At 48.3% G+C, this 13,707-nt stretch overlaps 1 protein-coding gene and 1 pseudogene across 2 annotated transcripts in view; one reads left to right on the plus strand and one right to left on the minus strand.

Annotated features, from left to right (window-relative positions):
• LOC126088604 (glycerophosphocholine phosphodiesterase GPCPD1-like) overlaps window positions 1–13,707 on the minus strand; it is a 272,534-nt gene that overhangs the window by 149,472 nt on the left and 109,355 nt on the right. The gene's annotated exons all lie outside the window — the stretch shown is intronic.
• Window positions 4,797–4,914, plus strand: LOC126089619 (5S ribosomal RNA; annotated as a pseudogene).

A 13,707-nucleotide genomic window follows, 5' to 3' on the forward strand; every position in this document is an offset into this window, starting at 1 on the left:
GTTCTGAATCTGCCGCTCATGAGTTCACATGTTTGCGTGAGCTTGATGCAGCAGATGGAACAGTAAAGACTGCATCATGAACTTCTTTTGCATAACCAACGGTCATTTGATTTATATTCCACCAGTTATCGGATATTCTGCTATGTTGGACAATTATTTCACACAGTCCATTGACTTCTCCGTCAAGTAGTACTGTAGTAGCAACATGTATGACGAGTAGATTACTCTTGCAAACCAGATACCATTCATTTAATTTGTCTGGAAATAGTGACGTATGCGAGTCACGTGCTTTTAGTGGTACCAATACAATAGTTCCCCAGTTTGAGAATGTGAAGAGATGACTACGAGCCACAGAGAATTTTAGAATAATGAGGTGCCAGATGTGTGTGTGTGTTATGCTGGTAACTGATGTGCATGTGCAGCATAGTCATGTTTTACATTGTTGACAAGAAAGAAGAAAAAACGGTTAAGCTGGATGCTGGCATGCAGTTGTAGTGGCATTGGCCAGTGCAAACGCTCGATGTTGTAATCACTCTGCTTGCAGTAATCAACTACTGCAGCAGTTCGTCATCAAGCCCGTATGGGTACACAAGCGTGACCACCCAGTCTGTAACAAGCAGTGTTCGAAATTCAGGATACTTCAGCAAAGTTGCAGCAAGGGGACTACGTGACGTTTCGGTCTTCTGTTTACAAACACGCTCGAGCCTGACAATGTACCGGCCACTCAGCCGGCAGGAGGCATCAAATCGACGAGCACTGAGGAGTGGGCGAGAGTCTGAGTCCGCACAGGACACCGTGGCCGATGCGCAGTGACCAGTTTTCGTCAGAAGCACTGGGCGGGTTCATTCGTTTATTCGGAAGGAGGCCAACATCATTTGTCTGCCAGTTTTCGGCCAGTTGGCGACGCACTGCTTTGACAGAATCGAGGCGGACGCCCTGTCATCTTTCTCAAACGATTTTACACAAACTACAATCATTTTTGCGTTACTTATAGTTTCATACACTCCTGGAAATTGAAATAAGAACACCGTGAATTCATTGTCCCAGGAAGGGGAAACTTTATTGACACATTCCTGGGGTCAGATACATCACATGATCACACTGACAGAACCACAGGCACATAGACACAGGCAACACAGCATGCACAATGTCGGCACTAGTACAGTGTATATCCACCTTTCGCAGCAATGCAGGCTGCTATTCTCCCATGGAGACGATCGTAGAGATGCTGGATGTAGTCCTGTGGAACGGCTTGCCATGCCATTTCCACCTGGCGCCTCAGTTGGACCAGCGTTCGTGCTGGACGTGCAGACCGCGTGAGACGACGCTTCATCCAGTCCCAAACATGCTCAATGGGGGACAGATCCGGAGATCTTGCTGGCCAGGGTAGTTGACTTACACCTTCTAGAGCACGTTGGGTGGCACGGGATACATGCGGACGTGCATTGTCCTGTTGGAACAGCAAGTTCCCTTGCCGGTCTAGGAATGGTAGAACGATGGGTTCGATGACGGTTTGGATGTACCGTGCACTATTCAGTGTCCCCTCGACGATCACCAGTGGTGTACGGCCAGTGTAGGAGATCGCTCCCCACACCATGATGCCGGGTGTTGGCCCTGTGTGCCTCGGTCGTATGCAGTCCTGATTGTGGCGCTCACCTGCACGGCGCCAAACACGCATACGACCATCATTGGCACCAAGGCAGAAGCGACTCTCATCGCTGAAGACGACACGTCTCCATTCGTCCCTCCATTCACGCCTGTCGTGACATCACTGGAGGCGGGCTGCACGATGTTGGGGCGTGAGCGGAAGACGGCCTAACGGTGTGCGGGACCGTAGCCCAGCTTCATGGAGACGGTTGCGAATGGTCCTCGCCGATACCCCAGGAGCAACAGTGTCCCTAATTTGCTGGGAAGTGGCGGTGCGGTCCCCTACGGCACTGCGTAGGATCCTACGGTCTTGGCGTGCATCCGTGCGTCGCTGCGGTCCGGTCCCAGGTCGACGGGCACGTGCACCTTCCGCCGACCACTGGCGACAACATCGATGTACTGTGGAGACCTCACGCCCCACGTGTTGAGCAATTCGGCGGTACGTCCACCCGGCCTCCCGCATGCCCACTATACGCCCTCGCTCAAAGTCCGTCAACTGCACATACGGTTCACGTCCACGCCGTCGCGGCATGCTACCAGTGTTAAAGACTGCGATGGAGCTCCGTATGCCACGGCAAACTGGCTGACACTGACGGCGGCGGTGCACAAATGCTGCGCAGCTAGCGCCATTCGACGGCCAACACCGCGGTTCCTGGTGTGTCCGCTGTGCCGTGCGTGTGATCATTGCTTGTACAGCCCTCTCGCAGTGTCCGGAGCAAGTATGGTGGGTCTGACACACCGGTGTCAATGTGTACTTTTTTCCATTTCCAGGAGTGTATGTCAACTTCATGATGATGTGCCCATAATTTCATTGATGGTCATAGTTATTGTGATATTCGCAGTTAAGTAAGACACTACGCGAATTTCGAAAAAGTTTGCAGTGAAACACAGCGGTCGCTATGAAGTTGCGTTTGGTGCATATTATATTGCTGAGTAGGAAATTTAGCTAACATATTTTATTTTTCTTTAGATTTGGATGGAAGTCTCTACGTGTCACCAGTCTCGAGAAAACTGACCTTATAAATACACTCATTTGTCATTGGGTGTGCCAGCGATAAAGCTGGAATGAAATATCTGTACATTCCTCATATTTCATAAAGGGTTTGAGGTATTGAACAAAACTTCGGCAAATGACGGGACACAAAAAGTAGAGTATTTTGCCTCATAGTTTCTATGTGAAACTTCATTATCTACCACTTTAGTCCACTAAATACTGGCTTTTTCGATAAAAGAATGTGGTTTTAAGGGTCATCGATAGTTGTTGAAATGAGAAATGCTTTGGGTTCTGGAACAGCATAATTGAAGACATTACACATTTATTTTTTCACCGAGGATGTGCTTTTTCATAAGCTATTAACATTACTTGTTCTCAGGTCCTCACTTAAAAAAACGTGATAAACCACTGCTTCTGAATTCTCTCGCAGCTGTGTCTGAACAAGGTGTTAGTGAGGAGGCATTGACTACAGTCTTCTGTGTTTTGGCAAAGGTAGCAAATTTTATCATGACAGCAAGAGGAATGTACGTTTTCATCAAAATTCAACACTCATGACGCTTCTCTGACAGCCACAAATACACTCCTGGAAATGGAAAAAAGTACACATTGACACCGGTGTGTCAGACCCACCATACTTGCTCCGGACACTGCGAGAGGGCTGTACAAGCAATGATCACACGCACGGCACAGCGGACACACCAGGAACCGCGGTGTTGGCCGTCGAATGGCGCTAGCTGCGCAGCATTTGTGCACCGCCGCCGTCAGTGTCAGCCAGTTTGCCGTGGCATACGGAGCTCCATCGCAGTCTTTAACACTGGTAGCATGCCGCGACGGCGTGGACGTGAACCGTATGTGCAGTTGACGGACTTTGAGCGAGGGCGTATAGTGGGCATGCGGGAGGCCGGGTGGACGTACCGCCGAATTGCTCAACACGTGGGGCGTGAGGTCTCCACAGTACATCGATGTTGTCGCCAGTGGTCGGCGGAAGGTGCACGTGCCCGTCGACCTGGGACCGGACCGCAGCGACGCACGGATGCACGCCAAGACCGTAGGATCCTACGCAGTGCCGTAGGGGACCGCACCGCCACTTCCCAGCAAATTAGGGACACTGTTGCTCCTGGGGTATCGGCGAGGACCATTCGCAACCGTCTCCATGAAGCTGGGCTAAGGTCCCGCACACCGTTAGGCCGTCTTCCGCTCACGCCCCAACATCGTGCAGCCCGCCTCCAGTGGTGTCGCGACAGGCGTGAATGGAGGGACGAATGGAGACGTGTCGTCTTCAGCGATGAGAGTCGCTTCTGCCTTGGTGCCAATGATGGTCGTATGCGTGTTTGGCGCCGTGCAGGTGAGCGCCACAATCAGGACTGCATACGACCGAGGCACACAGGGCCAACACCCGGCATCATGGTGTGGGGAGCGATCTCCTACACTGGCCGTACACCACTGGTGATCGTCGAGGGGACACTGAATAGTGCACGGTACATCCAAACCGTCATCGAACCCATCGTTCTACCATTCCTAGACCGGCAAGGGAACTTGCTGTTCCAACAGGACAATGCACGTCCGCACGTATCCCGTGCCACCCAACGTGCTCTAGAAGGTGTAAGTCAACTACCCTGGCCAGCAAGATCTCCGGATCTGTCCCCCATTGAGCATGTTTGGGACTGGATGAAGCGTCGTCTCACGCGGTGTGCACGTCCAGCACGAACGCTGGTCCAATTGAGGCGCCAGGTGGAAATGGCATGGCAAGCCGTTCCACAGGACTACATCCAGCATCTCTACGATCGTCTCCATGGGAGAATAGCAGCCTGCATTGCTGCGAAAGGTGGATATACACTGTACTAGTGCCGACATTGTGCATGCTCTGTTGCCTGTGTCTATGTGCCTGTGGTTCTGTCAGTGTGATCATGTGATGTATCTGACCCCAGGAATGTGTCAATAGTTTCCCCTTCCTGGGACAATGAATTCACGGTGTTCTTATTTCAATTTCCAGGAGTGTAGTTAACAAGATAGGGAGAGCGGGAGATAGGCTAACAGAATTTGAATAAATACACACGCAGGCAACGCCGGATACCCAGCTGATAGAAGATGTAAATATAAACACGGATGCTCAAACGAGCCGTCTGCGAGATAACTGCAGGTGTGTGGCTATGAGGCCAACGGCCTTGCCGCAGTGGTAACACTGGTTCCCGTCAGATCACCTAAGTTAAGCGCTGTCGGACTGGGCTAGCACCTGGATGGGTGACCATCCGATCTGCCGAGCGCTGTTGGCAAGCGGGGTGCACTCGCCCTTGTGAGGAAAACTGAGGAGCTACTTGATTGAAAAGTAGAGGCTCCGGTCTCGTGAACTGATATACGGCCGGGAGAGCGGTGTGCTGACCACATGCCCCTCTATATCCGCATCCAGTGGCGCCTGTGGTCTGGGGATGACACGGCGGCCGGTCGGTACCGTTGGGCCCTCCAAGGCCTGTTCGGAAGGACTTTGTGGTTATGAGCCACCGCTGACTTTTCTGCAAAAGCTTAGGTCTTCTGCTGCTTGCCAGCAATTTTTTGTTTTAAAAGAAAGTCACATATCTCATTAAATATCTTTAGGTCGCTATGGAATGGTAAATACACTACACTGTAATGCATCGTTTCATATCTCTCAGGGTCCTTAGGAAACCAAAGAAACAGAAAAACGGTTTAATTTTTTAGATATTGCCGATTTTTATGGCACTACGTAGGTTCTCTATTCTGAAAACTATGTAACAGATCAATATAAACTATACTACTCGCAGCCGTCCGACATCACATTCACGAGTGTAGCTTTCTGTCCGCTTGAAGCGCTGCTGTCGCAGTGCATAACAAAAATGAGCAGTAGTGTCATGATTGTGTGTGTTAACACTGTGATGTGGCCACGCGGTTGATCCACGCTGGGATATCGATTTGTCATTATTACCTGCTCTGTAGTGACATTTTTGCGAGTGTATTACAGAAAGCGCCGAATTCTATGGTTTATCCCGGATGAAACTGCTATCTTTTTGGTTAAATTTCTCGCCAAACGAATTTCGATCGCCTCTTTCACCACCGAATGTCAAAAAAGATGAAGTTGACGCCGGAATATTATTTTCATACCGTATAGAGTGGCCGATTTCAATGTCGTGCTCTGGCGTGCAAGAGTCGGATGCACCTAGGGTGTCGCATGCATCCTTCTTGTACTGTAGGAGTCGTGCGCCCCATGCACGAAAGGGGACAATCGCAGCACTTCCGGCTTCCTTCAAAGATGACTCGATGTTCCATAAGGCAGGGATTAACAAAATTCCCTGCGAATTAAGTTTGTATGTTTTTGGCCCATTGAAGGCGTGGAGCTTTATGTGTCACTGTAACCAGTGGCCTTGTACAAACGCTGGACAATCCGATTTGATACACCAACCAACCGGGCAACTACGTTCAAGGTGTGGCCATGGGCATGTGCAAATCATGATAGGTCCTTTCCGTCATTCTGTCACGTCTCCACGTCGACTCATATAACTATACTGATCTCATAGAAATGAATGGCACATACGCACTACTTCGCTACCAGGGTTATGTCGGCGATGGACTGCCACGTGACCGAGCGGTACCAATTCTACCACGTTACAAAGGGGTCTTTGTATTCAGTTAAAGCCGGCCGGATTGGCCGTGCGGTTCTAGGCGCTACAGTCTGGAGCCGAGCGACCGCTCTGGTCGCAGGTTCGAATCCTGCCTCGGGCATGCATGTGTGTGATGTCCTTAGGTTAGTTAGGTTTAAGTAGTTCTAAGTTCTAGGCGACTGATGACCTCAGAAGTTAAGTTCTCAGAGCCATTTGAACCATTATTCAGTTAAGGGTGTGACTAACTTCCTATCCAGTGAGCCAACTTCCTCCAGCATACGAAGGGTGTTCAATATGTAATGCAAACACATTTTTTTTCTCGGCCACTTTCAGTTGAAAAATTTGCTCTTGGTAGTGGGACATCCTGTACTATTCCTTCTTCAGCCCCCTATAGTTTCATGAAACTCCGATAGGTGGCGGTGCTATATGAAGCCTTCAAAATGGCGTCTTTAACGGAAGCGCACGTCATTCCCGTTTTTAAGAAAGGCCGTAGGACAGATCCACACAATTATAGACCTATATCGTTGACGTCGATCTGTTGTAGAATTATGGAACATGTTTTATGCCCAAGAATTATGACGTTCTTGGAAAATGAACAGCTCCTCTATAAAAATCAACATGGATTCCGGAAGCAGAGATCCTGTGAAACTCAGCTCGCTCTGTCCGTCCATGAGATCCACAGCGCAGTGGACAACGGCTCTCAGGTTGATGCCGTGTTCCTTGATTTCAGTGAGGCATTTGACACCGTCCTGTACTGCCGTTTAATGAAAGACAATACGAGCTTACGGAGTATCGGAGCAGACCTGCGATTGGATTCAAGTGTTTCTTGCACATAGAACTCAACACGTCGCTCTTAGCGGAACTAAATCGACAGAGGTAAAGGTAATATCCGGAGTACCACAGGGAAATGTGATAAGACCATTGCTGTTCACAGTGTATATAAATGATCTAGTAGAAAGCGCGGGATGCTCTTTAAGACTATTCGCAGATGATGCAGTTGTTTATACCAAAGAAGCAACGCCTGAAGATAGTAAACATTTGCAGAACGACCTGCAGAGAATTGATGAATGGTGCAGACTCTGGCAGTTGACCCTGAAAGTAAATAAATGTAACATATGACGCATACATAGGAAAAGAAATCCACTACTCTACAGCTAGACTTTTGATGACAAACAGCCGGAGACAGCATCTGTCGTAAAATATCTAGGCGTAACTATCTAGAGCGACCTTAAGTGGAATCACCATATAAAACAGATAGTGGGAAAAGCAGACGCAAGACTCAGATTCATCGGAAGAATATTAAGGAATTGTTACTCATCCACGAAAGAAGTGGCTTATAAGGCTCTTGTTCGCCCGATTCTTGAGTATTGTTCATCTACCTGGGATCACTATCAGGTAGGGCTGATAAAGGAGATAGAGAAGATCCAACGAAGAGCGGCGCATTTCGTCACGGGACCGTTTAGCTGGCGACAGAGCGTTACGGAGATGCCAAACAAACTCCACTGGCAGACGTTGCAAGAGAGACGTTGCTCATCACGGAGAGATTTACTGTTGAAATTTGGGAACAGCACTTTCCAGGAGGAGTCAAACAACATATTACAACGCCCCCCCCCTCACCCCCCCCACCCCCACACACACATACATCTCGCGTATTGACCACGAGGAGGAAATCTGAGAAATTAGAGCCAATACAGAGGCTTACCGACAATCATTCTTCCCACGCACTATTCGCGAGTGGAACAGGGTTGGAGGGATCAGATAGTAGTGCCGAAAGTACCCTCTGCCACACACCATTAGGTGGCTTGCGCAGTATGATGTACATGTAGATGAAGTGCGTTCCAAGCAGAGAGCCGGCCGGAGTGGTCGTGCGGTTCTAGGCGCTACAGTCCGGAGCCGAGCGACCGCTACGGTCGCAGGTTCGAATCCTGCCTCGGGCATGAATGTGTGTGATGTCCTTAGCTTAGTTACGTTTCATTAGTTTCTAAGTTATAGGCGACTAATGACCTCAGAAGTTAAGTCGTATAGTGCTCAGAGCCATTTGAACCATTTTTGAGCCCAGCAGAGAGCTGTCACCGAGTTTGCTTTGACGGAAAACCAGAGCATTCTAAATGTTCGTAGGCGCTTACAAATGTCTACGGAGTCCTAGCAGCGAACAAAAGCACGGTGAATCGTTTGGCGAGGCGGCTATCATCACCGCAACAAGTCGTGCAAACCTATCGATTTCCCGCGTGCCGGCCAGCCGTACGCAGTTGTGACTCCTGCAATGTTGCAGCGTGCGGACACTCTCATCCGAGGTGATCGACGGATCACAGCCAAACACCTTGATACTCAACTGGACGTATCTACTGATAGTGTTCGTCCACTGTCGACACAAGTTGGATACTCAAAGGTGCGTGTCCATTGCAGAAGACCATAAAGAGCATCGGTTTGGCACAATGGCGGAAGTACACTCCTGGAAATGGAAAAAAGAACACATTGACACCGGTGTGTCAGACCCACCATACTTGCTCCGGACACTGCGAGAGGGCTGTACAAGCAATGATCACACGCACGGCACAGCGGACACACCAGGAACCGCGGTGTTGGCCGTCGAATGGCGCTAGCTGCGCAGCATTTGTGCACCGCCGCCGTCAGTATCAGCCAGTTTGCCGTGGCATACGGAGCTCCATCGCAGTCTTTAACACTGGTAGCATGCAGCGACAGCGTGGACGTGAACCGTATGTGCAGTTGACGGACTTTGAGTGAGGGCGTATAGTGGGCATGCGGGAGGCCGGGTGGACGTACCGCCGAATTGCTCAACACGTGGGGCGTGAGGTCTCCACAGTACATCGATGTTGTCGCCAGTGGTCGGCGGAAGGTGCACGTGCCCGTCGCCTTGGGACCGGACCGCAGCGACGCACGGATGCACGCCAAGACCGTAGGATCCTACGCAGTGCCGTAGGGGACCGCACCGCCACTTCCCAGCAAATTAGGGACACTGTTGCTCCTGGGGTATCGGCGAGGACCATTCGCAACCGTCTCCATGAAGCTGGGCTACAGTCCCGCACACCGTTAGGCCGTCTTCCGCTCACGCCCCAACATCGTGCAGCCCGCCTCCAGTGGTGTCGCGACAGGCGTGAATGGAGGGACGAATGGAGACGTGTCGTCTTCAGCGATGAGAGTCGCTTCTGCCTTGGTGCCAATGATGGTCGTATGCGTGTTTGGCGCCGTGCAGGTGAGCGCCACAATCAGGACTGCATACGACCGAGGCACACAGGGCCAACACCCGGCATCATGGTGTGGGGAGCGATCTCCTACACTGGCCGTACACCACTGGTGATCGTCTAGGGGACACTGAATAGTGCACGGTACATCCAAACCGTCATCGAACCCATCGTTCTACCATTCCTACACCGGCAAGGGAACTTGCTGTTCCAACAGGACAATGCACGTCCGCATGTATCCCGTGCCACCCAACGTGCTCTAGAAGGTGTAAGTCAACTACCCTGGCCAGCAAGATCTCCGGATCTGTCCCCCATTGAGCATGTTTGGGACTGGATGAAGCGTCGTCTCACGCGGTCTGCACGTCCAGCACGAACGCTGGTCCAACCGAGGCGCCAGGTGGAAATGGCATGGCAAGCCGTTCCACAGGACTACATCCAGCATCTCTACGATCGTCTCCATGGGAGAATAGCAGCCTGCATTGCTGCGAAAGGTGGATATACACTGTACTAGTGCCGACATTGTGCATGCTGTGTTGCCTGTGTCTATGTGCCTGTGGTTCTGTCAGTGTGATCATGCGATGTATCTGACCCCAGGAATGTGTCAATAAAGTTTCCCCTTCCTGGGACAATGAATTCACGGTGGTCTTATTTCAATTTCCAGGAGTGTAGTACCTGGATGATGGGGAGGTTATTGATGCAGCAACACGTTGGATCCGACGACTACCATTTGAGTGACAGCTTGCGGGCAACAGACCTGTCCCTCCCCCCCTCCCACCAGGAAGGTAGCTTAAGGGGCTCCGGAACGCCCTATACTTGCAATGTTAAAATAACGCTTATAAATTACATCTTTCCTCACAAAGTATTTGAGGTAGGAAGTTGAACTTTTTACAGATTATTTATTGGAATATGGGCTACAACTTAACACAGGGATTTTACAAAATTTTAGTTCAGTTATTAAAGATGATTTTTTTTCAATTGTAATGAAAATTCACAACATTTTTTTGCAATTTTTTATTTATATATTCAAAAATATACAGTTTTTTGGAAAAAGGCTGTGTTAAATTATGCAGAAGGTACTGTGTAACATTTACTGAAAGTTTGAAACAAATATGTTTGGAAGATCCTTAGAAAACATGTAATTAGTAAGAGAAAATAAAAGTTTTGGGAATCGAGCGACAAAGATTGGATTAACTTTTTAGTGCATTCCAGGTCCATAGGATGGATTATCTTCATCCTCTGCAAACTCCTCCTCCAGCTTCCTCTTGTTCCTCCTCCTGTTTACTCTTGCTTGTATTTCTAGACTCTTTACAGCCCTGTCTGCAGCCCGAATGCGTTCCTTGTCTAAAGCAAGCATCGCTCGTACCATGTTAGAACCTATCTTCATTCCCATATTTCTAAATACCTTGCACTTTACAATGTTGCCATCATTGAAAGTCGCAACAGCATCATACACACCAAAGTGAAGTGTTTCTATTCCAACAAATACATAATTAATTACGAATATTTTCGAGATAACGACAGAGTAAATAAACATGAAACAATCGACAATCACGCCAGCGATATATATTGAACCATCACAGGTTAGCCACAACACATACTTTATCTCACATCACTAAAATGTACCTGATGAACACGGACGTTAATAATAACACCATTTGACAGCAGTTTAACAGCGCCACAGTGGGTCACGCCCATGTAGAACACATTTCAAAAAAAAATTTAAAAATAGTTGTAGTCTTCGGAATTGAATAAATTATATATCTATTAAAAGGTAATAGTCTGCAGATTCAGAAAACGCAAAAAAGTAAAAATTGAACTTTTCATGATTTTGAGCCTTTCCGGAGCCCCTTAAGGCCGTCGCATTGAACGAAGATTATTTTGAAAAACAGTGTTTTGTAGACAGAAGAGTGGGGCATAACGTGGTATATTGGAATCTTGAACCAAACCAACCTGCTTTGAGATAAAAATCTGTCGTGTTTACTTACTGCATGCCCCTGTACATCTAACGTAATGACCACAACAATAGCATCACGGATACCGAGCTTATACGAAATCATATCGACAGTATTTCTTCTCACGTACGTGTGAAGTGCGGATGGTGTGGATGTGGATAGAGGTGGTAACGTGACTTTCCCACGCGGAAACCTGAGTCGAAATGCGTACTCAGAGAGTGCCCGTATGGCTGAACCAGCCACCCGAAACAGCAGTAGGCGGCTCCGGCGGGGGTGGGCGTTGCACTCCGTGCTGAGACGGCGGGCGCCGCTGCTGAGCCGGTGTCGGGTGGCGCTAGCACCGATACGCCGCGCGCAGCTGCGTCAGCTGGACGTCTTCCAGTTACGTGCGTCCACCGACCGACAAGGTTTTGCGGCCTTGCTTATGTACTAAGCCGCCACAAGCTGAAAGTAAATCAAACGCAATTCTTTTCAAAGCACTTTGATAAACTAAAACTCGAAATAACTCTATCGTCAGTCGCTAACGTTGAGATTCATTTTATTCCACAGTTTAAATAATTGTACGGGGTGTTCAAAAAGTCTCTCCGCAGTGCCGTATGATTGTTAGCCACGCGTGCCGTACGCCGCAGTGAATATACTGAAATGAAACTCAGTGAAAATACACATTTAAAAAAAAAATTAAAAATAGTTGTAGTCTTCGGAATTGAATAAATTATATATCTATTAAAAGGTAATAGTCTGCAGATTCAGAAAACGCAAAAAAGTAAAAATTCATATCAGCGCACACTCCGCTGCAGAGTGAAAATCTCATTCTGGAAACATCCCCCAGGCTGTGGCTAAGCCATGTCTCCGCAATATCCTTTCTTTCAGGAGTGCTAGTTCTGCAAGGTTCGCAGGAGAGCTTCTGTAAAGTTTGGAAGGTAGGAGACGAGGTACTGGCAGAAGTAAAGCTGTGAGTACGGGGCGTTAGTCGTGCTTCGGTAGCTCAGTTGGTAGAGCACTTGCCCGCGAAAGGCAAAGGTCCCGAGTTCGAGTCTCGGTCGGGCACACAGTTTTAATCTGCCAGGAAGTTTCATATCAGCGCACACTCCGCTGCAGAGTGAAAATCTCATTCTGGAAGTTATTAATTTATTGAATATTCATTTTTGCTTACAAATTTCCACATTAAATGCTGAAAGTGTCCCCCCTGTTGTTGAATACACAATTCAATTAGTCTAATCATGTTTCCAAACACAAGCTGAAAAATTGCTTCTGCAACAGAAACAGTGAAAGTGGATATTGCAGTTTTCAATTTATCGACGGATTTTGGACGGTTTTTATAGACAGTTGCTTTCCCTGCACCCCAGAAGAAAAAGTCTGGTTGTGTTAGGTCAGGCGATCGTGTAGGCCAAAGTCCCTGTGAAATTATGCGATCACCAAAAACATCACCAAGCAGTGACATTGAAACGCGAGCTGTATGCGCGGTTGCACCATCTTGTTGAAAACAACCGTTCAGTATTTCACTTAACACAGGTTCTCCTATGAATGGGTACAGAATATCACTGCATTATCGTTGTGCGTTTATTGTTTCGTTGAAAAATATGGGAACCACAATCCGACGTCTAGAAATTGAAATACAAACTCCTATTTTCGCAGAATGAAGTGGTTCCTCATGAATACACAATGGACTTGCAGTACTCTACATACGAGAATTTTGCGAGTTCATGTACCCGGAAAAATGAAACGACGCCTCATCAGTGAAAAACGTTTTGTTGAACGAAATTTTTGAACCATTGGCAATAACGCAGTATCTTGCCACGATCAGTATCTTTCAGTTCTTGCACGACTGTGGACCGTTCCGACACTAACATAGATTTCCTGGGTGAGTTTCCTTACTGACTTGTTTGGACTCATGGACATTTTATCGGAAATATCGAGTAGTTTATCCTCAGACAAAACGCTAGGACGACCACTTCTCGGCGCATCTGCCACCGAACCCGTACTTCGAAATTTGTTGATCAAATCTCGAACAGTATCGCGATGTGGGAGTGTTGTCTCCGGGAAAACTGAATTAAATGTTCGACGAACTGAAACTGTGCATTTACTGCCAGCTTTGAACACTTATTCGACTAAAAACACACGTTCTTCAATGGTTAGCATTTTGACAGTGACAAAAACGAAACAAACGAACAAAGGAGTTCACGTCAACGCGTAACGACACGCACCAACGATACTACTGACGCCGGCTGAGATAAACGAAGCAGTGGAATGCTGGGAGAGTACACTTGAAGGGAAGTAACCCAGGCAGGCGAAGAACCACG

The sequence above is a fragment of the Schistocerca cancellata genome, chromosome 6 (genome assembly GCF_023864275.1).
Source record: "Schistocerca cancellata isolate TAMUIC-IGC-003103 chromosome 6, iqSchCanc2.1, whole genome shotgun sequence".
NCBI classification, from domain to species: Eukaryota; Metazoa; Arthropoda; class Insecta; order Orthoptera; family Acrididae; genus Schistocerca; species Schistocerca cancellata.